Consider the following 26,398-nt stretch of genomic DNA (forward strand, 5'->3'; position numbering starts at 1 on the left):
TTCCACCACTCTTCCCTCCCTCACTCCTCACCTCCTTCTCTGCCATAGTACGGGGTGTAGTCTCTAGAGTAGTCCTCTCTATGAAAATCTCCTCCAAATAGGTTCTCCCCTGTTCCTGTAGAACTATCAAGGACAACATTGCCTCCCTTGTGCCTTCTGTAGCAGATGTCTGTATCCACTCCTTTGCCACTGGTTCCTTCCCTCAACCCCTTCAAGCACTCCCTTGTGCATCCACTCCTTAAAAAGCTCTCTTCTGATCCTTCCTGCCCTGCTTACTATTGTCCTATCTCCATCACCACCTTTCAAGGGCAACCTCCTCGAGGAGCATGCCATCTCACAACTGACTCAACATTCCAACTCTGTCAGCTGTCTCCATGACCATAAGTCTGGCTTCAGAGCTGCGAGAGGCATGGAAACTGCCCTACTGAACACCCGAGATGACCTGCTGTCTTATCTTGACTTTAATTCTCCTTCTGTTCTTATCCTCGTTGATCTTTCTTCCACCTTTGACACAGTCAAAGATACCACTCTGATAAATCAGTTCCATGACACTCTTGGCACCATGGGTTTAGCTCTGGGCTGCTTGACCTCCTTCCCCTCCACAAGACCCTCCCTGGACCAACTGGGCCCCTTTCTCTCACCTATCACACTCTCCACCTACAGCATCCCTCAATGTTCAATCCTCTCGCTGTGGCTTTTCAATATCTACCTTGCCCCTTTGGCCCATCTGATCTCCTCTTTCTCTCCTCACTTCCAGTGTTATGCCGATAACACGCAGCTCTCTTTCAAGCTTCCCTCTGCCTCCTCCTCTTCCTCCTCTTGCATCCCTGACTGTCTGACTGCCATTCAGCCATGGTCTGCTGCCAATGATCTCTGCCTTAATGACAGTAAGACTGAGATCCTCTCCATTGGGATCCCTCCCTCCCTATGGCCGCCCTCTAAAGGCCCCTTCCCATAACCCACTTGTGAGGCTAAAAAGTTGGGGTCATCTTTGATTTGTCTCTCTCCTTCTCTGCTCGCATTGCAGACATTGCCTAGATGAACCACTATCAACTGTACCTCCTCAGAGGTAGTCCTCCTTTCCTCACCTTCCCCCAGAAACTCAATGTCTCCAGGGCTCTGGTCCGCCCTAGGCTTGACTACGCTAAACGCCTCGTCCTTAATCTCCCTTCATCCTCCATTTGTCCCCTTTGACTAATTCAGAATAGGACTGTGAGACTTATTCTTTGACTTCAAGCCCAGAGACTGCATCTCTCCAGCCCTTGTTTCTCTCCACCAGCTCCTGGTTGCTGCTAGGATCAAATTCAAGACCCTCTGCATCATCCACAAGGCGTTCTGGGGTCTGGGACCCCGCTACATCCTTCTTTCTCTCTCCCTAAAAACTTCCCTTCTAGAGCCCTTTGGTCTGCTAGCTCTAACACCTTCTGAATCCTTTGCTTCTCTAAACAAAAAGTGGGGGGTAGTGTCTCTCCACTGCAGGAGCCTCCCTCTAGAATGGTCTTCCTGCCCTTTTCAGGCTTGAGCCGATCTCCTTTAGTTCTGGAAGCTCCACAAGGTGGTCCTTTTCTCCTCCTTCTCTCGCCCTCTCCCCTGCTAACTCCTTCCTCCCCCTATTTGACTGTCTTCCTGGTTCCTTCTGAGTATTACAGGGTCTCAGGCCCCCTCTGGCCAGTTCTCCCATGCCCTCTCCCCCTTCTTTTCTCACCGTTTGCTTGCCTGCTCTCCATGGCACTTGGCCTTGGCCTTTGGCCTCCCCATTCACCTTTCCCTCCCACCTTAAGCACTTATTTCACAGACCTGCACTTCCCTCCTCCCCCTTCCCTCGCACTTCTTGTTTTGCACTTGCATAATCTGAATGTCACAACACCTAGTAGGTCCGGTATTGTATCTGTCTCCCTTGCCCCCCCCCCACCCTGCCAATTGGCACCTTGAAACACCAGCTGTTGTATAGGCACCTTACAATTGTCCAATAAATAAATGCACATTTGATGTGGGAATAGAAGCTTATATTGTTGCAGCCAGCACGGACACATATTTGCACCTCCAACATCAACTTTTTACTTAATGGCCTACACAGTGGGAAAGGTCCTCGTAAAAATACATTGGAAGTTCATCCTGTGCATTATTAATGAATTGCATCCATTGGAAGTTTTAATGGCTTGCCCTACAATAACATTGCAACCTGCATGGCTTTTAACACACTTTTTCATAGACAGAGTGCTCCTGAACTTATGAATTGAACCCCCTTAATCCCACTTGTTTTATTTTGGCCACCTCTGAAATATATGTGACTGTGACAACGGAGCTTTAGATTATCAACATTGGTATGCAGGTTACAAAATTCAGTAATGCCTTTCCTTGCATCTGCCATTTGAAGACACACAGAGCATGCTACCTGATTAACATAGTAACCACACCATGCCACCCACACCTCCAAGAGTCAGTGTGTCTGAAACTAGCAGTCAGTTTTTGGATCCACACATAATCCAACACCAACATGCATGCCAGCACTTGCATTGATGGGGTACTCCTGCAAAGCTTGGACTTGCCAAAAGCTCCGAAATTATACATTTTTGTGTGCTTTGAGGACACCAGCTGGAAACACATGCAACCTATGACAACAAACTCCAAGGTACTGAAAATGTTCCAGATCATATAGCAAGTGATAATGAAGGCACGTCCCTGAAAGCTCACGTCAAAAAAAAATACAACCCACTAGGTAAAAAAGAACAAGAGATTCTTGCAAGAATAACACATTTTAATCACTCAAAAACTCTGCTGCTCAAGAATGTTCTGATGAGAAATAGTACAAGCAGAAGGTTATAAGGAAACACATTGCCACTACTGATGTCACATATACAGTGGCTGGTTGTTGCAACCCTATACATGGGTGGCCTGCTCCATAGGGGATACCAGGCTGCTACTGGCCCCAGCCCCATCCATCAGCTTCCATCACGTGGGGTCAGCTGGACTCATCTTCTCCAGGGAATGAAGGTCACGTTCCTCATTAGTTACATTATAAGACAATACTATTCTATCATGATGGCAGGCACCTGGGAAGCTCTAGAAGTGGCACAGGGGGAGGCTTAAGGTGATGCTCCCACACATTTGTCTCTCATTCCATATCACACTATGCGCACCCAAGGTTTCCACCCTCGCTTTGGACTACAATTTATTCCTCTGTGTGTCATTATGAAATAAGGTGGAAAGGGTGTGTTCTTTTTAGATCTTTTATGACCACTGGGTTTATGGTTGGTGGTCTGGGGTCACCTACTATCATGGAATTTCGGGGTCTTGTACTGGGGCAGCTGTGGGTTTCATAACTCCTGGTGGGCTGGGTGGGGGTTGAAGGTCTGCTTTTGGCCTGGCTGTGATAAATGTGCAGGGTGAGGAACCTGGTGCTGTCTCGTGGCCTTGCAGGGCACATTACTTCTTGGGATAACAAGCAGTAGCAACAGTTACAGAATAAAGAGAAGTTTATATGGGAGTTTGCAGAGCAGGTCTTTCTACCATCAGTGCTTGGGGCTCTTCAGGGTTCATAGTTGGGCCTGTGTTTACCGAGCAGCCATGCGGGCCGACTGTTTCTACCATCACTAAAAAACTGGTGCTAACTTATATGCATTCACTAGATCTACACATCGTTGTTTCATATAATATTGTGTTTGTGTAGGGTTTCTTAGCAGGAATCCCTCCCCCCTGGTACTTCGCAAATGTATCTATAGGATTTGCCTCACTCTAAAGCGCCTAGGGGGCGGGGTTAAAGGTTGATTTCCTTCCCAAAGTTTGGACATAGCATAATCAGTCAGAATTGTATGAACCAATCAATGAATGCCCATGTCAAAGTCAGAACAGAGAAGAAGCTGAGCAGTGGAGGATCCGTGTGGAACTGTAACCCTCAGAGGACACCCCTACAGACAGCTCACCACTGCTGATGTCACCGGGCCAACTGGCCACCTAGCCACCTAGACATTCAGATGAAAAACAGCAGCCACGGGACACACAAATCCATACCCACCACCTACAATACCTGCCGCCTACCACACAGACCCATCAAGACTCAGCAAGGGGGCAACCATAAAATGCCAGACTTTAGCAAAACTGAAGTGCCGATACTGAACTGAGTGGTGCAGCCGCATGCCACAATGCCATTCCACAGTGAGACAATCAATGCTGTGCAGCCGACAAAAACCTGGGAAGACATGTGTAGGAATGTCTCTGCATAGACTCAGGTCCCTAATGGTAATGGGTACATCATGGTACCGCAAGGAGCACCCACTCATCAAGCGTCAGATAGTGAGTATGAGAATATTTAAGTCATTTATTAGATTTATTTTGGTAGAAAATACCATAAAATCAAATAGCAATATGCATAGAAGATGAAAGTCATGATACAACGTAAACAAATAACCAAGGCAACTATTCATTCCGTACAAGTTTCGGGACTTGTCTTTATAGCAAGTTGTTAACATTAAAGCACCAATTAACTAGAACTTTGTAAAGTGCCAGAGAATGAAATTAGGAGATCATTAAACACTTTCTCATGAACAGTTCTCTGGTAAGAAAGCAGTATATATGAGATCAGAGCAGTATCAGCTAGCAAGATAAAGTCCATTGATGGTCGACATTGGTTAAAACAAAGATCAGACGTAGCAGTATTAAAGTGTGTTTGCGAACATGATCATATGTTGTACAAAAAAATAGTAAATGTAACAGATCTACGAGGCTGTCATCAAACAAGTCACAAATAACATTGTCTTGAGGAAATTAAGTCCATTTTGCAATAACAGTCTTCAAAGCAAGTTCATTAAGACAGACTTAGTGATTAGACAGCGTTCATTTAAACATTTTGAAAATACCCCCAAAAAATGTAAAACAGTTTGAAGTAATAAAGTCTGCTTTAGAGTCACATGTTGCATATATTGGGGCTGTTCCCTTTGTTCAGTCATAATTTCACAGAGTATATTGTTATATATTTTTATGAACCACCTAATAGGAGCAGGATTAGCACACAGGAAATCACAATTTAATGTTTTTGACCTGTCTGAACCAGGGGATAGACATAATATTCTTTACAGACTTAAGAAGCCAATTAATAATTTGTTGAGATAAGTCGGCCTCAGAATTTCCCCAAATTCGTAGCCATAAAAAGATCTTCTCTAATGTAAGTTCATCTTCCATGTAGAAAAGCCCAACTCCTGATGAACTGCAAAATTTGCAGAAGGCAAACAACTGTTTAAAAAAACGTATTTTCGAGCACCTGCAATTGAGCCAGCATTTCATGGCTCCAGAGGCCCATTCCATATTTAGCACAACCGTGACTTCTGTGGTGTATAGTTTTAGCATTAATTCAATAGGTGAACAGCTATAAGCTTTATCAAAGCGAAAAAAAAACACCAACGGCCTGCGGCCTACTATTCGCTTGTTTCACACAGTGGTTAGTATCTGATAAAGAAGAGGTAAAAGTAATTTCTACGTAATGATACGAACAAACTTGTTTTAGTTTGTTATCCTTAACAAATAAAGAAGTGGAACATCCTGCTCGCCTTTTACAAGTATTGGCCTAACATATACAAAACAGTCGATTTATTGTCATTCATTTCCATCTCCAGGCCGTTCATAAAATATATGAGCTCTTGTGGCGCACACGTTGCCCTGATGATTAAAACAGTGTTATTGGCCTAAGCCAGAATGGGACTCATAAATTGCCAAAGTGTGGCAAACCTGCATTAGAAGCCTCAAGTCTAGGTATAAGCCTGTTGACATATAATGAAAACAGGATTGGGGCCATAACACAACCCTGTCTCACACCAATTCCCACTGGGGACCTCTCAGTACAGTGGCCAGTCCTACCTCTTTTAACACAGGCTCTAATATTGTAATGACTTGGAATCAATATTTGCATAAGGCCCTCTGGACAATTGTAATCCCTCAAACACTGCCATAACAACACTTTGTCAAAGGTGGTTTCGAGGTCCATAAACTGTGATACAGATCCGCTCCCACTTCAACTACACAGAATTAGCTGCAACCAAGTACAGATTCTAAGTCGGTTCCTTGGTCCCAAGAGCTTCTCTAAATCCAAGTTGGAATTTGTATAAGATATGTTTTACTATTTACCCGTGCTTGTAGTCTAGAATATGCAAGTCATCAAGAGGCACTAGAGTACCTTGAGTGAATGCACCAAATGGGAAGAGATCTTTGCCTGTGGCCTTATCTGTGAACAGCTTCCAACATGACATAGAGACACTGGGGGGGGCTCTTCTTTCATGGGGATTGCATGTTAACTAAATCCAAGCTTGGGGCCCTATATGTCATTCTAACAGTCCAGCAAAATGTTGGAATTCTTTGTGGGGAGGAAAGGAGCATTGTGAGGGATGTAAGGCACACAGATCATCCAGTGCCTCAAACATTCTCATCAAGGTGTGCTTATGGCATCACATTATATTACACAGTGCTCACTTTTCAATCAGGCAGATGCACCAATGGTTTCCTTTAGCACATTATCATGTCCTGGAACTTTAGAACCTGTCATGAGGTGAACCCGCAGCTTCCTTTACATCATCATCAAACCTTTCTCAGGCATTCAGAATTGCCAGTGCTGTGCTTGTTCCTTGTTCGTAAAATATGGATACCATAAACATATTAAGCCAGTCTTTTAAAACTCTTCCCTTTTCTTCAGGGGCTCAGATGGAAGATCTGGCAAGTAGCAATGGAGAAATGGAAAGTTGTACTGAAGTATGTGCAGCATATGCCCAGGATTCCCGGGGAGACTTGGTGCAGGACACATGTCTTGCAGCTCTGATTAGGGCGGGCTTAGTAAAGGGAGACTTAGGTGATTGTCACAGTGCAGGTTGCCTTCCAGGTACACTGGCATAGACATGTTTCAAGTTGATGGCGGCAGCATGGTTGACCTCAGCCCTAACCATATGCCGGACATCAACTCGGAACAGGTAAGGTAGGTAGCCCCAGATTTACATGATTTTGCTGCTTAGGTGGAAGGCAATCAGGGTGATGTCAAGAGGAGTTGCAGGATAGTCAGGAGCAGGAGACACATTTTGCAAGAGGTTGAGTACATTATTATCTTGGATAATGGGGAACTTGAGAGATGAGTGACACTGGCTAAGGAGTTGGCAGAGTTGCACAGGGAAGAACAACTCATTGTGGAATATCATATACATTGTATTTGGGGAGGTAGATCAACCATATTCTTTCAAATTATATTGAATCACCCCCTCCCCCCCCATCACCCCTTGTGGACTAGACAAATTACTCCATGGTGTATAAGCTGACATCTGTTTTCCATAAATCCAATATATTGACCACAACATGTTTCTATTTGAAGGCTAAAATATCAGCCAGCAAAATAAATGCACATTTGGAAAGGAAGCCTCCATTCTGTAATCATCCTTTTTATAAATTAAATGTTATCTGAATGTTGTCTGTATTTAGACTGCCTCTACCATCTAGCTCCACACCTCCTTCTAGCATTACTTTCACACCAAATATGGCAGAATGTATCAAGTGTCCCAATCCAGCAGCAGGTAGAGCATGTATTAAATACGTGGTATGAATTAAATATCCTTTGCAATCTTAACTCATAATTAGAAAGAATGTTAAGCATACGACATGGTTGGAATAGCACGTTTTACAGTTATCATCATACTCTATGAGACCCATTAAATTCACTTTCCCCAAAGTACATGTGCTTTCTACATTCTATCTATCTATCTATCTATCTATCTATCTATCTATCTATCTATCTATCTATCTATCTATCTATCTATCTATCTATCTATCTATCTATCTATCTAAAAGGGAAAACCTATTTGTTTATGTGTTCGTTCCACATACAATTCCACACTGTTCCACCAATCTGCACCAAATCTTGCACAATTACCTGTTAGGACCCGCTGGATGTCACGGGCTACATTACTTGTGGACACCACACCCGTTCCCCTGATTCCAGCCCCTGCACCCATGAGACGGTTGCCTGGAAGTGGCGAAACATTAAGGTGGTCATAGAAGGAGTGGACAGAACTCACTGCAAGCATCTGGATGCAAGAAACAAAACTCAAGGATACCTATGGGACCTTGAAAACCATCTTTAATGACCCCAGAATGCACCATTTTTGAAATATCTGCACTGCAATGCACTGCACCACACCAGGGTGTGGCGACAAGTGGGAAGAGCGCAAAGAAGGTCTTATTTTGCTGCAGCATACCAACTCTCACCTCCCCTCCACGTCTACTCCAGGGTATGTAAGCCAACCACACACACCCATTCTCAGTGCAGTTAACTTCAGAGTGTAAAGCTCATCCAACAATAAGCGACTCAGGACGGGGAACTACAGGACCATTGATTTTCATAAGTGATTCACAACAGGGACCAGAGATCATTGATATCAACAAGCGATGAGAGTGTTATCATGTCTGTCTACAGAACCCATGCGAATTAAGGATACTTTTCACTTGTTGAAAATAAAACTGCTGAAGTTAGATGCTTTTTCCTACTCAGAGCTTTCTCTGAAGCTCAAATTGTGTCAGTGGGCCTCATTACGACCCTGGCGCTAAGGGATTACCGGTACCGGTAAGGGTACCGGTACCGGTAATCCCTTAGCGCCTGATTACGAGGTCCCTTCGCGGGTTCCCACCTTAACGGCTGGTATTACCAGCTGTTAAGGAATGGACCGCAAAGGGACCTTGGTGCTAATTACGGCACCGCAATTTGCGGTACCTTAATTACTGCCTTCCCCATTCCCATTATGCCCTATGGGGCAAAAATGGGAATGGGGAAGGGCCATGGTGAAATGGGGAAGTACCGCCCCGCCAACCTTGGAATGGGGTGGTACTTCCCCATTTCACCATGGCAGACTTGTTACAACACCGGCAGCAACCATGGTGCTAATAGTGCCATGGTTTAGCGCCGGTGTTGTAATGAGGGCCAGTATCCTAGACGGACATTCAATACAAGGTTGTGACATTGTGCTTTCATCAAATCCTTTATTGCATATGTTCAATTATTGATAAGTGGAATGTCCACCTTATAAATGAGATTATGTCTTCACAATGTCCTTATAGTGTCCTATTGATGAAATGTTAAGGCCTGTGAATAACAAATCCCTGTAAATCAATCGTTTTCTATTATTTCATTTGTTGTGATGTTAGGCATGGGTGTGTGTTCATATCATAGAGGTAAAGCTCTTTTTTAAATAATATGCATCTTCAGAAATGTATATAATTGAAAAGGGATGACGGTGCTATAATAAAAAAAAGTGTAAATCACAGGGAAGACAACCAGGGCCCAATTCATGGAACTTTTAGCACAGTGCAAAGTGACTTTGCAGTGCCAACAAAGGCCCTGATTCACAGACCAGTGCATAGTGTATTTTTGCAGAGCAAGGAGACTTTGCACTGCAAAAGTTCTCTTTGCACCTCAGTGGTGCAAAGAGTACTTTTGCAATGCAAAGGGACTTTGCACTGCAGTAAAAGCTCGATGAATTATGTCCTTAGTTTGTTAGTGGGTGTGGTTTGAGAAAGAGCATAAAGCTTAGGTTGGGTTTGACCTTGGGTTTGAGGAGGGTGTTTGTCTGTTCTCACCGAGCAGTACACACTGACATCTGGTTAAATGTAAAAAACGCACAAGCATTGTGTAAAAATCCACTATTTCTATTATACATGGGAAGGATTTGACGGGACTTGTGGAGCTGTTCCCCGCACAGTAGAAAGTAGATGGGAGAGGAAGAGGAAGATGGGCCTATGAGGGTTACATGAGTGTCCTCTAGGAAAAGAAGGCTCTGAATTTTAACTAAAACTCTGAAGTTCATGGATTATTTGGCATACGACAGTCTGAAATCGAAGTATGCATTTTTATGTGTGCCAAAGATAACACGTATGTATAGAACTAAAGCGGAGATTACTATGTTTCTGCAGTGACAGTTTGGTTAGGTCCCAGCAAACACAAAGGGGGGAGTGTAGGAAATGAAGGCTCTGAATTTTAACTAAGGTTCTGAATTTCAACAAAGATTAAAAGTGATCTCATTTGTAAACAAGATTTTGAGACTCAGGCATGAGGCTCTGGGATAAATCTAGTGTATGTCAGTATTGTGAATGCACTAAGCACATGCTAGCTAACAGTGGTGTTTGAATTTGGCATTGCATGACAGCTGATGTTATGATATACAACACCACAGTTATGGACTGAGTGCAATGAAAAATAAAACTAACATGTATTAATTCTACTTATAATTTTAAACTCTATCATATTCTCTTACAATTCAGGGCAACTCTGTTCATGACTTTTGGTGCGATTTGATAAACTGAGCTGTTTCTAGCTCTCTTGCTCTCTGGCTGGCTCTGGGACGGTGTGCTGCATTCACTCGCAGACAGGCTGGCTGACAGGGAAAGCTTGACTGATATCTTTCTCTGTCTTTCACCTCTGCATGAATGTATGTTTGCCTACATAAAATGTAATAAAATACCGCCTTTGAAAGTGATGTCATGTGTCCATCAGAATCACATCCCTTTTGCAAACCAACTCACTAGAATATTTCATAAAAAATAAAACATGTGATCAGCCTAGTTTTTTAGAAAGACAGCAATGGTTGAAAAGTGTTACATTTCTCTGCACTGTTTTCCTGTTCTGAAAATGGGCTACTTTGAACAACGTGGCTCTCCACATTCTGCATCTTCAACTTGTCACGTATTCACTGCAAAACAAATCTAATTATTCATGTTTATTTTCTTGCACTTCCAATTAACCTTGCACAGCCTGTGTTTGCCATCGCATTCAGTTTATCAAATTGCACCAAAAGTGATGAACTGAGCTGTTCTGAATATTAGTAAGGGAATATGTTATAGTTTGGATGTATTGGTAGAATGAATACATGTTTGTTTAATTTTTCATTGCACTCAGCCCATAACCGGGGTGTGGTGTTTCATGTTAACATCAACTGTTATGCAATGCCAAACTCATACCTGTTTTTTATTTATTTATTTATTTATTTATTTATTTATTTATTTATAGTGTGTTTTTAGACAACTAGCATCTTTTTCACACATGCCACACATAATAAAACTTGTAAAAACAAGAATATACACTTTAACACATTTTCATCTTAGAACATATAAAAATAGTTACAATCCTATTAAAATGAATAAATAAAAATATACAATTCACTGTGTAAAACAGACTTGAAATCACTTTCCGTTAGTGTCCTCCATTTCGGCTATTCTTTTGATAATTGTCTCCCACACGTGGAACGCTGCATGGCTTAAAGCTGATGACTTAGCTGCAAACAGCTCACTCCAAAACAAGTCAGTATTGGGATTGCTGAATTTTTCATACGCTCACTTGTATGCTACCCCTAATTCCTCACATTGGGTTAAAAGGTGTCTGGCCGTCTCAACGTGTCTCCCACATAATTTACATAGTCTTTGCTCTCTTGGGAAACCTCTCCAAGCACCCGTATTTTCTAGTACCTTAATAGTTTGTAGTCTAAGGGTCAGAATGAATCTAGTCATTTTCAGATATCGTTTCCTTATGAGGTAGAAACTGGGACTGCTTTTATCAAAAGCCTGTCTGACGTACTCTTTAAACTTCTTTAAGGTACCAAGGTGGGTCAGTGCAGTATCTATATCATTTGTCCTGGCCTTATCGGGAATGTTGGCCAAGTTATAATCTAGCCGTGTTTCTGGTATTTGTGTTATTCCAATTTTATACAAGTAATGTATTACCCTGCCCTCTAATTCCCTAAACCATTTGCTGGATTCATACCTACTCGCATGTACAGTGGTGAGTGACAATAGACTGTCAGAACCAGCTAGGACAAACTTTATTCTTGCCCATAGATTGCAGAAGGCGACCGACCAACACATACTCAAGGACCTCAGCCCCAATTCCAATCTAATGGCCTGGACCGGGATACCAGGAGGAAGGCTTAATAATGAGCGCAAGATCTTTCCTTCCAATTTCTCAATTGGTGCAACCAATTTCCAGGGAAAAACCTCTAAGGCATATAAAATTGTAAGGACAATAGATATTTTGTATGCTAAGAGTTTTGCTTCCAGTGATCTACCTCCTTGCCCATCAATCATTTTCTTTAAGGCTAACCATTTCCCCCAAGCTTTTTTAGTAACCTCCTCTAGGATGGAAACTCCTTTGAGCTTGGTTGTGATGGTAATTCCCAAATAATAATAGCTACTGACGGCTTCAACTCTTTCTCCACCCATCCACCAGACACTATGCTTGTTAGTGTCAGAGGTATCCCCAAATATCATGATCCCAGTTTTTTTGATATTAGGTTTCAAGCGATAGTTCTTTGGAGAAGGCGGATAGAGCCTTGAGAAATCACTGTAACCCAACTTTAGTCCGATCAAGAATCACAACGTCATCGGCATACAAAATGCACGTCAATCCCTTATTTCCATATTACGGGGGAGTATTATGTACTTCCCCCATTCTTCTTGCCAACATGGAAAGGTATATATTAAAAAAGAAGGGGGGCAAACACACATACCTGCTTCAAACCCCTTCTAGTAGGAATACTATCCGAGAGGACCCCATCTTGAGACAGCCTGATCGTTACTACAGTCTCACTATATAAGGCCTTTATTAAATATAAAAGGGATGGATCTAGCTCCCATTCCTCGAACATGGACCACAATTTAACTCTGTCTACACTGCCAAATGCGGACAAATAGTCCACAAACCAGGCAAACAGGTCCATCCCAAGTTTAACGTCCAGGTCAGAAACCAATGTTAAAAGGGGCCAGATAGAGTGTGTTGTGGAGCATAACCCCCTTTTAGCTGGCTTTGTGTATTCACAATACTGACATAGACTAGATTCAAACCAGAGCCTCACGCCTGAGTCACCCACTCTTGTTCACAAATGGGATCATTTTTCATCTTAAAAATTCACAGCCTTCTTTTCCTACACTCACCCGCACAAGAGCATGCAGGGATCTGGACATGACCATGGTAAATGGTTGCAGTGGGAAAAGTAGCAGTGGGAAAGGTAATTGTGTCAGACCCATCCTGCAACAATTTACCAAGGAACTCAGCTTGATCCATGAATTAAGAATTAACTTCTTAAAGGTGTATTGTGATCTCCTGAATACAATGCATGTGCCAAATTTCTCTGGTGCATATTGGCTCAAACATTGATCTATATCCAAAGGACATCCAGTCACTTCTATTCTATTTTATGCAAGGAAGAGGAATGGCCTATTTCAAATCATTGCTTGACTTCTCACGGGTTTGATGCAATTCTGCTTGAAAGATTGTACTTAATTTTGAAGCCTGTATACATTAGAACCAGGTCTGAAATGCTGGTATCATTGCGGTCAATTAGGATTCAGGTTGTCTGGGAAATAATTACTGGTACGGCCATTATTTTTGAAGGGCAGGTTTGCCACTCATCCCGCTAGATACCTGTATGCTATGCAAAAACCCGAAAGTGACTTTAGTTCCGTTAATGCTGAGTGTCATTTGCTTGGAGGCTGTCTATCACAAAATTTGGGACACAAACTGGCACATGGGAGGTGCTAAAACCATTATACCCCTTGCCCTTCCTTATGCCTTTGCTTGTGTACAGGTTTCCGGGAACATAACTGCAAATAGTGCCCACAATGTGGGACTATAACAAAAAGTACTCGCTAGGACCAGACTTTTAGATAATAATTTTTTTTTTTAAACTTTGGTTTTATTAACATTTTCTTAACATTTTCTTAAACAAACTGTAGGGCACCAAGCATATTCTCATGAAATCAAGTGACGGGCCCGCAGGCCGACGCCCCCCACCCCCACCACCCTAATACAATCCCACCCCCCTAACAAAAAAAAAAAAAAAAAAAAAAAAAAAAACCAAATCGGGGCTTTGAGCTGCAAGCTTTCTTAGTCTGGAGCTTGGAAGCGAGCGTGATCGTTGACTTCTCGTATGGCTGTTGTCCATCTGCTGATTCCCGGGCCATAGGCGCCCACACCTTTCCAAATTCCACGTTACGGATCAATGGACATCCCATCCCCAGGTCTGTTGCACCCCGTACCAGTTCGCTTGGAAGGAGGCCGAGACATTGTTTACCATTGCCGTCAGTTTGTCCATCAAGAACACATTTTTGATCTTCTGTAGCCATTCCACCTTGGAGGGAGTTTCTGGGCTCTTCCATTTTTGGGCGAGGGCAACCCTACCCGCTCGTAGCATTGTTTCCCACATTCTAGGGTACCTCAATGTGTCCGTGTCCTCTGGGGGGAGGCCCAGCAGCATGGTCAGAGGGTTCTGGGGGAGCAATTCCTCAGAGATTTCAGCGATCCAGCCCCTTACCTCCTCCCAATATGCCTGTACCTTCGGGCAGTGCCACCACATGTGTGCCCTCGAACCCACCTGATCGCAACCCCTTGGGCATGCTGGGGATACACCTGGGAACATTTTTGACAACTTTGCAGGGTCTCTGTGCCATCCCTGAAGGATTTTAAAATTATGTTCCATATCCGCGGTAAATAAGTCCCCATGGAATGCTATTTTAAATATCCTGGACCAGGCGTCCTCCGAGATCTCTTCCCCTGCCAGCTCGTTCCAAAAAGAGCGGAACCGCCTCCTCTCACCCAAATTGACAGTGTTCAAAATTTTATACATCCCTGAAACCGCCCCCTTCCTGGAGGACGCTGTATCAAGAAACTTCTCAAAGGGGTCAGTTGTCTTTCCAAATCTTGGCCCCAGGCCTGGTCACATAGGATGCCCTTCAAGCGGAGATATTCAAAAATGGATAGTGACCCCTGACCAAGAGCTTCCCTCAGTTCCTCGTATGGTAAGAATTCTCCTTCCCTGACCATCTGCCCTGCCCATTCCATCCCCAAGTCGGACCAGGACTGTGCACAGCGGAACCCCTTACTGCCCAACTTGAGGGGTTGGCTCCATAGAGAGGACATCGGGGACGGCCATGACGTTAAGTGTGCTGTCTGGGGGCCCTCCCGCCAGATCGCCCAGAGAACGCCTAATGTTGGGTGGGACTTCAATCTATTCGGGATAAATTTTCGCGGGGCCCATAGGAGGTCCCGAACCTTTAGTGGGTGGGCATCTATGTCCTCCAGATAGGACCAGTATGTGCCCAGCCCCTCTTTCATATGCTCCAGGAGGACCCGCAACTGGGCGGCACGATAGTAGAGTTGGAAATCTGGCAGCCCGAACCCTCCCTCATCCCTAGGTAAAGTCAAGACATTTTTTGCGGTTCTCAGTGTCCTACCCTGCCATATGAACTCACGGACCGCGTTTTGGAGGACCCTGAAGGTTTGGTCAGGGACGACCACTGGAAGAGAGGTAAAGAGATACAACAACCTTGGTAGAATGTTCATCTTGACTGCCGTCATGCGGCCATACCAGTACAGAATCATGGAGCCCCATCTCCTCAGGTCTGCCGTAATCCCCACCATCACAGGGTCGTAATTAATAGGGGCAAGATTGGAAAGGTCCCTGGGGATGAGAACACCTAGGTAACGGATAGCGGTTTTTCCCACTGCTATCCCTTCCAACCTGTCCAGGGAGTCCAAACCCGGGTCTAATGTTCTCATGGGGAGGAGGACCGATTTGGATGCGTTAATTTTGAGCCCCGAGAAGCGCCCAAATGTGGCCAACAGAGACAAGAGCGGGGGAAGCGAGCGCCGTGGGTCCACCAGGTAGGCCAGGATGTCATCTGCGAACAAGGATAGCTTAAATTCCACCTCACCTCTCTTGATCCCCTTGATATCTCTATGAGCTCTGACTGCGATGGCCAGGGGTGCCATAGCAAGAACGTAAATTAGGGGGGAAAGCGGACATCCCTGCCTGGTTCCCCACGAGAGGGAGAACGGGTCCGATAGCCTGCCGTTCACCTGAACCTTCGCCTTCGGGGCCCTGTATAGTGCAGCCACCCAGTCCCGTATCTGTGGCCCAAAGCCCATTCTCTGGAGGGTGAGTGCCATGAATCTCCATTCGACCCTGTCGAACGCCTTTTCAGAGTCCAAGGATAGGACGCTCGCGTCAAGATCAGCCCTCTGGGCATGGTGGATCAAGTCTATAGTTTTTCGGATGTTGTCTGCGCCCTGACGACCTCCTATGAAACCCACTTGGTCTCCGTGGACTAGTTTCGGCAGGACCCCCTCTATCCGCCTCCCAATCACCTTAGCCAGGATCTTCACGTCAGTATTCAACAATGATATCGGGCGGTAGGAGGCACACTCCAAGGGGTCCCTACCATCCTTGGGGAGCACCACTATAATCGCCTCAATCATGGAGTCCGGGAGAGACCCTCCCTCCAGCACTGCGTTGAACACCTTTACCAGGTACGGGTCCAGGGTAGAACGGAACCTTTTGTAGAAGGAGTAGCCATCCTCACCCGGGGAGGTACCCCCATTCATGCCGCTAATCACTCGCTCCACCTCATCCTCGGTCACCGGGCCCTCCAACCCCTCCGCCATCTCCCTGGAAAGGGCCGGGATCTGCATAGAGTCTAGAAACCCCTCGATTTCCTCCTCATCCCCGTTATATTCGGATGAGTATAGTTTTTCGTAATATCTGCGGAATGCCTCTCCTATGTGGGATGCATCATGGCCTAGTTTCCCCTCCTCATTTTTAACTGCTCTCACCATTTTGCTTTTCTGGTCCTCTCGCAGCTTCCAGGCTAGGATCCTGTCCGCCCTGTCCCCCTTCTCATAGTACCTCTGTCTGACCAGCTGGGGACTTCTCTCGGTTTTTTGGAGGAGGAGTTCCTTCAACTGGAGCCTGTAATCGGCCAGGGCGGCCATCCTGTCACAGTCTAAGGGCTCCGCAGGGGAACCCCCTGGTTGGAATTGGGCAATTTTCTCCCTCAGGCACCTCTCCTGGATGGCCCTTACCCTCTTTTCCCGGGATCCTATTTTGATCAGGACTCCTCGTAAGGTGGCCTTGAAGGCGTCCCAAAGGGTGTGTAGACCTACCTCCCCATTGTTGTTAAACTCAAAAAATTCAGTGATGGCCTCAAGTATCTCCTACGCTAGTACCTCATCTTTTAGTAGAAAGTCATTACACGTCCATCTCCCCCCGCGTTCACTCAGCCCTTCCCTCGCTATAGTAATTCTGACTAGGTCGTGGTCAGACCAGGGGACCGGCTCAACCCCGTAGCCAGATATAAATGGGAACAAGGACTCGTCCACCAAGATGTAGTCTATTCTGGAAAACGATGTATGGATTGCTGAGTAGTAAGTAAAGGAGGGGGTCTCGGCTCTGGGGGTTGGGACCGTGTCCACCAAGCCTAGTTCTGAGTTGACCCTCTGGAAGGTTCGGGCCATGATTTCATCCGCTGCACTGAGGGTCTGGGGGCCTGTTCGTTTCCTGTCCCGGATTGGGTCCAGGACCATATTAAAATCCCCACCCACCACCAACATACCGTGAACAAAGAGTTTTAGTTTATCCCTCATCTCCTCCCAAAACTGTGCTTGGCCTTCGTTTGGACCGTAAATGGCCACTAGGGTGAGTGGGGCCCCCTGCAGGGCTCCCCGGACTAGCAGATAGCGGCCCCCCGGGTCTTTCAATATGGTTTCTTTTTCGAAGTTGACTCCACTAGCTAGTAGTATAGCCACTCCTCGTCTCTTTCCCCTTGTGGGAGGCGCTGAAGACCTCCCCAATCCCACCACCCCGCAATTTGGGTTCCTTCCCCAGGGGCCAATGGGTCTCTTGCAAGAAGAGGATGTCAAGCTTGGCTCTTTGGAACTCCCTACTAACCAGGGATCTTTTCGTGGGGGAGTTTAAGCCCGAACATTGAGGCAGCCCACACCCAGGGCAGGCAGACTCTCAGCCATGATCTAAGTAATCTTCCCTCACGGTAAACGACTCTGTAATGCTCATTCCCGGATGCTCCTTGAATTGTGCTCTGAACTCCCCTCTTCCCCCCACCCTTCCCCCCCGGGCGGGCATGAAACAAAACCCCAACTGCCCCCCAACCCCAACTCCAAACTGAACCCCCTTAACTTTCGTGTACCCCCCCTCCCCCCTCCCCGGCGTCCAGCCAAATAGTTCCGCCAACACTGGCTTTTGGCCGAACCACCAGCCTGCCCCCTGTGGCCAGGCTAATCACCCTTAAAGCTGATCCTCTTGAGCCCCCCAAACCCTCCCACGGCTGCATTCCTTTTGTGAGACCCATATACTTGCTGTTCGTGGGGTTGCAGATAGAGAATAAACCTCCGACTCCTCCAAATGCCATTTTAGATCATAACAGATCGAGTCCGTTCTCAGTCCTCGGAACCGTTCCGACCGCCTGCCTTTGCTGGAGATGGAGTGTTCATTTTCCTAAATTACCGCGTCCCGGTTCTCTTTCTCCTGTCTCTCGATGGGCCGGGGTCCCCGGGTTCGCCCCCCCCGGGGGTTCGTGTCCACCACGTATTCCTGGATCGCACCGCGGATGTCTTCTTCTGTGATCAGGGTCGATCTTTGGCCCATGTATTCGAATGTCAGGGAGAAGGGATAGCCCCATCTATAGCGTATCCCTTTTTCCTTTAGCAGCTGCGTGAGGGGGCGGCACATTCTACGCTTAGCCAACGTGTATGCGGAGAGGTCCTGGTATATGGAGACCTGGGCATTATTATAAGTGATTTCTCGGGCCTTCCTGGCCTCCTCCAGCACCTTAGTCTTTTCCGAGTAGTAGTGGAACCGGGCCAAGATCGAACGGGGGCCCCCCACTCTGCCCCCCCCCCTGTGCACTCTGTCGAATGTAGGCTCTGTAGTCATCTCCTCCGCAAACAGGAGAGTGATAATGTCCCGCACCGCTCTGGTGACGTCCCTCTCCGTTTCCCCCTCCATTTCGTGCACCCCGAAAATCCTGAGGTTGTTCCTCCTCTCCCTATTTTCGAAATCGTCCATCTGGCGGGCTCTCTCCTCGTCCCTCTTTTCCAGGGCTTCCAGCCTCATGTTGAGTTGAATCTCTTGGGGTGACGAGGTTGTTTGCTGCATCTCTACCTGAAGCAATCTGTCCTCAATATTTTCCACCCTTTGGTCCATTTTTTCAAACTTCTGTGCGATATCAGAACGCATGTCCCTGATTTCTTGCAAAATTGAGGCGAAGCCCCTTTCCATGGCTGAGGAGGAGGGGGCTGTGTCTTCCGACTGGGCCATGGTTCTTTTCAGGCTTGTACCTTTGTCGCCTTTTTTGCCCTCCTGGAAGCGATATTCCTGCAGGGACTCCCGCCAGCTCATCAGGTGCCTTCCCGTGGTCCACTGTCTGGGCCTCAATGTCCTTAGCGGGGAGACCGTTCTCCTGGGGACTTCCGCGGGGGGCCCCCGGGACCTAGGGACCGACCACTGGGGCAGACCCGTCCCGGGCCGGCACCAGGCGGGGTTGTAGAACGTTGCAGGGGGGGCGGGCACACGCCCCACCGTCACCTGGCGGGGGCCTCACACCCTGTCTAGACTCCCCGTGGGGGATCGGGGCCTCTGCTGGGTACCCCTTGGAGGCACGCCGGGAGCCCGGTAGCCTATAGTGCCAGTTTCGTGGACTTCTTAGATTCTGCAGGGGGGAGGGGGCAATCTAGAACCAGCGTCCGACCAGCGGTGGCCTAGCTGTTTGTCTGTGGCTTGCTTTTTCTTTCCCCCCCCCTCCTGGGGGGGGTGGAGGGCCACCCCCGGGCGGGCACACGCCCCACCTTCGACAGGTGGGGGCCTCACACCCTGGTAACCCCCCTGTCTGATGGTGCTCTTGTGTTGGGGGGGTGGGGGGGACGGCTCGCACCTCCAGAGTGTTCCGGGGGTCCGCACGCCTGCGGGGAGCGGTCCCCAGGTCTCCTCAGGTTCTGCTGCCTTCTTCTTTCGTTGGGCTGTGGCAGCCCGCGTTTGAAGATCCAGGGGGGAGGGGGGCCTCCCACCCCGACTCGCTCCGTCTGCCTCGTGGGCTGAGGGGGAGGCACGGGTCCCCAGAGCCCGCCACGGGCCCCCGGACTCCGGGTGGGTCCCGCCGTCTTCTGTTCGGGGGAGAGTCTCTGGGCTTATTCCGCCGGGGCCGGGGTGAAGCGCGTGGAGAGGGGGGAGCGCGTCTCCCGGACCACGGTGGTGTCTTCGGGCTGCCGCAGTCCCGGTCCCCACCCCTGGTCGGGGAAAAAGGCTAGTCGAGGGGGGGGGCGGGCGTACCGGGCTATGGGCCTGTCAGGCTGCGGGAGGGGCCCACCTCTCCTCCGTCTCCGCGGCCTTCCGGGCCGCGCTCCTCACCCAGTGCGGGGAGTCCCGGGTCCCGATCTTCCGTCTCCCAGGGGCCTCGAAAGCCGCTCTTTCGCCCAGGAGGTGCTCGGGGGGGGCGCCCGGCGAAATCGTTGGGGTGGGCCCGCCGGGTGGGGTTGGGGGGGCTCAAACCCTTGCCGAAGCCCGGTCACGGCGGGAGCTACGCACTCAGGCAGCCATTGCCTGTGCGCCCCCTGGTGGCCTCCCTTGATAATAATTTGATGAATAATTACTTGAGAAACATGATTATATATTGATGTGAATTGTACCTTTGCCTCTGAGGTTTTATTGCACCCCTTTAAGTACTGTGCATTGCAGATTGACCAGCTGTATATGAAGCAAATTAGATTCTTGAATCGAAGGGTCCTGTCAGATAACTTTCTTTCTAGCTTAACTTGATCTGAGTAGCCAGACTGTCCATTTGTCCCCCAAGTTAGCACCCTGGGAAACCAGAACAACCAATTAGTGTGCTCCTTTGACCCTTACTTTCTCCCTCCTGTGATCTATTCTTCATAATCACTCCTCTTCCTTTGTCAGGCAGCCAAAATCAAGGAGGTGCGGACAACTTTTCCACTCACCTTCCACTTTCATCTCTGCACCATCATGTCCTTGTGTATTCTCACTGTAACAGCACATTTTACCTGCTGCCAGCTTTTCCAAACTTGCAGCTCATTAAACCTTCATCTATCTTTTTGTTCCTTTTTTAAATTTGTATTACTCTTTAAATAGTCATCAGCATGGTGGGTGCTAGTTGTGATAATGAACATGGGGGTAGGCTATACTGTCTGGTAGTTGCCCTGCTTCCCATGTAGTGCCCTTGCTTCAGTTGGGCCATTAACTCAGGATAGAGAGACACTACTATATGGTACAGCAAGGATCCAAGGCCATTGTCACCATAAACACACCAACATTTCCAAACCACACGTCACACTGTTTTTTCTCTCTAGAAAAAACATTTGATTTTAACATAGTTCTTCCAGTCCCTTTTTGTACATGTATTTAGTTAAAGTATGCATTTGTTTTCTTATAGTAGACTTCAAGGTAACGACGTGCTTTGCACATGGTAGAAAGGGAATGGACAGATGTGTATTTACTGATTAACAGAGAGATAAAGGAAGAACCTTTGAAGGAAAGTTATGGTATAGGAAAACAGAATGGAGAGGAGGGAGATCAGAAATGAAAAGGAAGGAGCCGTCAGAAAATTAACCATCCAAATATGTTCAGTGGTGGAATGTTTTAGACAGGACGGTGGGATGTGTGTGACTGTCAGTAATTGAGTGTTGGATATGCTATTGGTAAGGAATTCTTTGATGGTTACTGAGTCCACAATGTGGGAGTTGGAGTGTTCATTTATAGTGCATGTGGGCTTCCGAGTCCTCTGTATGAATCTGATATTGTAAGAAAATGAGGCATGTGAGAAAAACTGTAGGTGTGCTTTGCTTTGTATATGATACTAGCTATTTTTAAAGTTGATTGTGGGCTTGTGTAGGAGAGCATGCAGACCTCTGAGGGAGAAATGTCAATCTCATATTCTCTGGTGATTGTAGTGAGGCTGAATGTAGAGTGCCAGACATCTCATAGAGGTACAATGGGTATTTGGGTAGGACTGCTGAGGTAGTCTTTTCTAAGAATCTTGCTTGATAACAGCACTTGATTGCAGACTGTAAGTCACTTGCCAGGATTAGATTTTGGATCATCTTTATTTGGAAGGTGGCTGTGCTTGGTGAGCTGGATATTTTTCCATCTCTCAATCGCTTTCCCCTGGATTTGGTAACCAGATGTAGGTCTAAAATTGAATAGGACATCTGACTAAAGATTTGCCTCACTTTTCAAAAAAAAGGAGTCATGTGATGGTGATGAATTTATTATGTATTATTAGTATTATCATGTTTTACTGTGCCTGTTTTTGTTTCATTTACAAAACGTTTTGCACATTTATAAAATACATATGCAAAATAAAACCTTAATTAGTAAGAAAATCATACCTAAAACTATAACAATCCATGCCAACATATTCAATACAATCCAAAATGTACAAAATATCCAGAACATCAATAAATATACAGAATATACCTAATGTCCAAATATGCAAACCAAAACACACAGTCTATTGCCATTTATATCCATCAAATGCCCAATGTTTTTACCATTTCCTTCTATATCTAAAAGTCGGTGTTTGTAACCACAATTGATTGTGCACCATATTATGTTGACCAGAACTGATCGTTCTGCATATTTTCAATTTTCTTAATGAAATGTGCATACCCTTTTGTATAAGATGTAATCAAGTAAGGGCAAGCTGTAAACACATGTCGTGAGGTTTCTATAAATGTGTTTGCTGGGAGAAGGTGTATTCCCAGCTACAGGATAAACCGCGTCAATTCAATGGAACAGATCTTGCTCAGATAGCTGTAAGGCTTATAATAAGCAAAACTTTGGTTAGAACATTCTTTATATCATTTTTTTTATGTTGTATATCAATGTTTAGAGATCTGTCCCACATTTCTTGTCTTTGCTTTTATTATTTTTTCAAAATTCGGGGTGGTTTCAAAGATGTCTATCCGGTTATCCAAGGCCACGAGATGTAATTTGGCCATTGTTTTTACATCCTCAATACAAAAGTTTTTCCGTTCCTTTACCATACCTTTGCCCAATAGTTTTAACAGCTCATTTGAGTTGGAATTGGCTTTCAAAAGTTTAGCATACAACTTATTATGTAGAATATGATTTTTATTGAGGAGCTTGAACTTCAATGAGTTATTAATATTGGTACTGTGCAGAAGGAATGAGAAGTGTACAGTGGCTTTCACATTTCTAAATGCTTTAGATGGTTCCTCTATTGAGAGAAGGCATGCCATTCTGTTTTGAATTTAGGATGTAGGAACTAAACATCTGATCCATGTTCTGGAAAATTAACATGGTAACACAGTGACATACAAGATAGACAGCCAAACAATCACATATCTAGTATGTAAGACAGCCAAACAATCACATATCTAGTATGTAGCAGACTATCACTGCCAGGAAAGAGAAATGAGTCGGTCTCAATTTAACGACAGTGCATTAGATAACAATTACAGAAACATTTAACTATACATGCTTGAGCATATAATCATCACTTCTGTATCCGTTAAACAGAAATTCTCTGAATTAGGAACACTTGGCACAACATCACAAGCAGACGTTCAAGAGGGTAGAGGGTGATAGTAGGCTTCTCTAAAAACCTTTATTAATATCATATTATAAAAGTGTCACCATGAGCAGATTAGATCACCTCAGCCCAACAGCAGTGGGAACATTGGGGCACATTAAGGGCCCTGACTGGAACAAGCCTCAAAGGAGGGCCACTTGGACCCAGTCCTGGCGCCCCTGGCACCAGGCTCATGGAACTAACCATAAGGAAATCACAGGTATAATAGGCATGCCACTGAGTGATTGACTTCTGAGCTAATTTCAGCTATGGTTGTGGCTCTAAGCAATTAGCTTTTGCATTAGTCTGCAATCATGGGCGTGGCAGAGAACTTCTGGCATTAATTGCACAATGGGAGTTTCAGGGCGTGGTTGGCTATATAAGCCCCACCTAAGCCCTAAGGCATGCTTTACGGTATTCTGCAGTTAGCAGCGTTATGCTCGCTGAGGAACTCCTGCCAGCAATCTTCCACAAACCTGCAAAGAAAAGCCAGAGACCACGGGTCTCGCATACTCAGCTGCTCTGACTTACCTGTGCCTCCAGCAATGACCCGGTTGTTCGACGAGGACCACAGCTTTCATCGGTCACCAGCACCTGCAGAAGCAAGAGAAGTAAAACAAGGTTAATCGCTGAGCTCATTCATCATGCCCTGTCAAAGCTGCGCCTTTCTCATCGCTTCCATTGGCATCAATCGGATTCATTCATTCAGCATGCCGGTTCACAGGTACCTGGAAAAGAGAAAGAAAGAACAGGTTAGATCACGCAAACCACACCTGAGCTTGCGCTGGCCCCTAGACCCTAGGCAGGCCACCCTGACCCACTGGCCCAGACGCACATACGCGTTGCACCAAACCAATGCACACCAAGGAGGGCTTAGTGCCACAATAGCGACACGAGCCACAACAGTGAAATGGGTACGGACTGCAGCATGCAGGAAAGGACAACACAGATAACTGGATACAGACAACATACAATACAACGGATTACACAGACAATAACAAGCAGAGCAACACAAGCAACACGTGTTGCGACCACAGCAGTACTGGGTTGCCACCCGACTTCAAGGGTCAGTGAAGTAACTGGATCCTAGCAGATATTGCACCCCTGGTGAGACTAAGCAGGAAGGAGAGCCCACCAACCAAATACACAAGGTGAGAGCACCCCAGAGTGGGGAACACGTGTGGAAGGAACAGGGTGGGGGTCACAGGTGGCAGGCACAGACAATCTCATTCTCCACCCTTTCCGCTGTTGTAGTAGCTGACCCAAGGCCAGTCCAGGGAACAAAGGACGCGCAGCACCTCAAACCAGGGAAGCAGACATACCACGCATCAGCGCCCGACATCTCCGCAGAGACATGGTGAGCGTAACAAAAAGCATCATTTGACATAACATTTACTTTTGTAAAAAACATATCTAATGCATTTGATGTGAAATTGCTGATGTTTTAACCAACATAGAAGAAGGGCATAAAGACTTTTTATATGTGGTTCCTTTGCAACATAATGCCTGCCTCCTAAAATTGTATTTGACATTGGTAGTGAAAACCCTTTTTGTGCACTGTTAAGGGTGTCAGCTTGTTAAGAAATTCTATTTGCTCCAGATTTCAACTTCAACCACTTCTTCAGCATCAAACTCAGCAATATGCCCCTGTTCCTTGTTCATCTTGGCAGTGTTGATCATTTTCTCCTGCAGCCATTTACTAGAAGATACCAATTCTTCCACCCTTTTCCACTGTGCTATTGTTTTTTTTCTCATCCTCTGTTGCTGAAAACCATTTCACAATGTGTCTACTTTGCTCTGTATAGTTGATATCTCTTCTTGGCCATTATTTTCAGGAGGTCGTCTATCACTGTAACCTTTCCCTCTTTTTCATGGGGTACTTCTTTTTGCGTCATTGAGATCCATTTCCGTGATCGCTTCCACTCATCCTTTTCCTAGTCATCTTGTAAGAGTCCACCTTCATGCCCCTTTTCTTCTGTCTTCAGTTTTCGATCTACTTCTTGCATCCTTATCTCCCCCATTCCATCACATCTTTGTGACCCTCATAGTCTTCTATGTACTTTGCGGGACAAGTAAGTACTTTTGGTGACATCTCGTCCAGTGCTGTGACTGTGCTGTCTTCCTTATGGATGATTCTTTGCGTTTGCTATGCTGCCTTTGTAGCGGATGCCTGTTCTATCAGTTCTTGAATCTGACTTTGCATGCATTTCTCCACTGCCCAGTTTTCTATGCTTCCATTAACTGCACCCCCCTTCTGCTTTAGCTGTTGTTTGCACTCTATTGTAACGGCATACTGGATGGGTTTGGTTATTGAAGGAGTAGTGGAGAGCTTTCGTACTGGAATGTGTTATGGCAGATGTACCTATGGAGTTGGAGAGGAGGCGACAAACTACCATTGGAGGATACCCAGGACCTGCCATAGGAATCAATGGATTCCTACACAAATGAAAGATGGCCACTGTAGCCTCTTGGTTTCTATTGCCTTTTACTTTGTTTGCCATAGTCCCGGCAAGACCTGATGCTGTCCCTTCCTCCTGTATGGTTGGTGGGTGTAAACACCATATAGGTCTATGTTCCCTTACCTCCTGACTGGCTGTTGGCTGGAAATACAATATATGGTTCCGGGGCTGCCTCCTTGTAACGCTCACCTGATTCCCGTAGAGGCGCCGGTCTTGACTGGGCGTATACCGTATCTTCAAAGGTGATGTGTAACACACGGCTGGCTCTTTGGGCTGGACCTCTGTGCACTGTATGTCTGACTCGAAGGGTAAGATGTCTTAGGTAAGTGAACGCCGTGCTCTCCATCTGCCTCGGGGCAGGGTGCTGTAACCAGTTTCTTCACTGGATAAGGGGAGCAGGCCTCTTGACTTCAGAGGACTGCTGTCCGTCGTTTACTGCACGAACGGTAAGTTTCGAGTAATTCTAATGTCTTTAAAAGTCTTTAGTAATGATGTCTCTTGTTTTGCAGGGTTCCGGCGATGGCGGATGACGGGCTGAA

The sequence above is a fragment of the Ambystoma mexicanum genome, chromosome 2q, assembly GCF_040938575.1.
Source record: "Ambystoma mexicanum isolate Mex_15411 chromosome 2q, UKY_AmexF1_1, whole genome shotgun sequence".
Lineage (NCBI taxonomy): Eukaryota > Metazoa > Chordata > Amphibia > Caudata > Ambystomatidae > Ambystoma > Ambystoma mexicanum.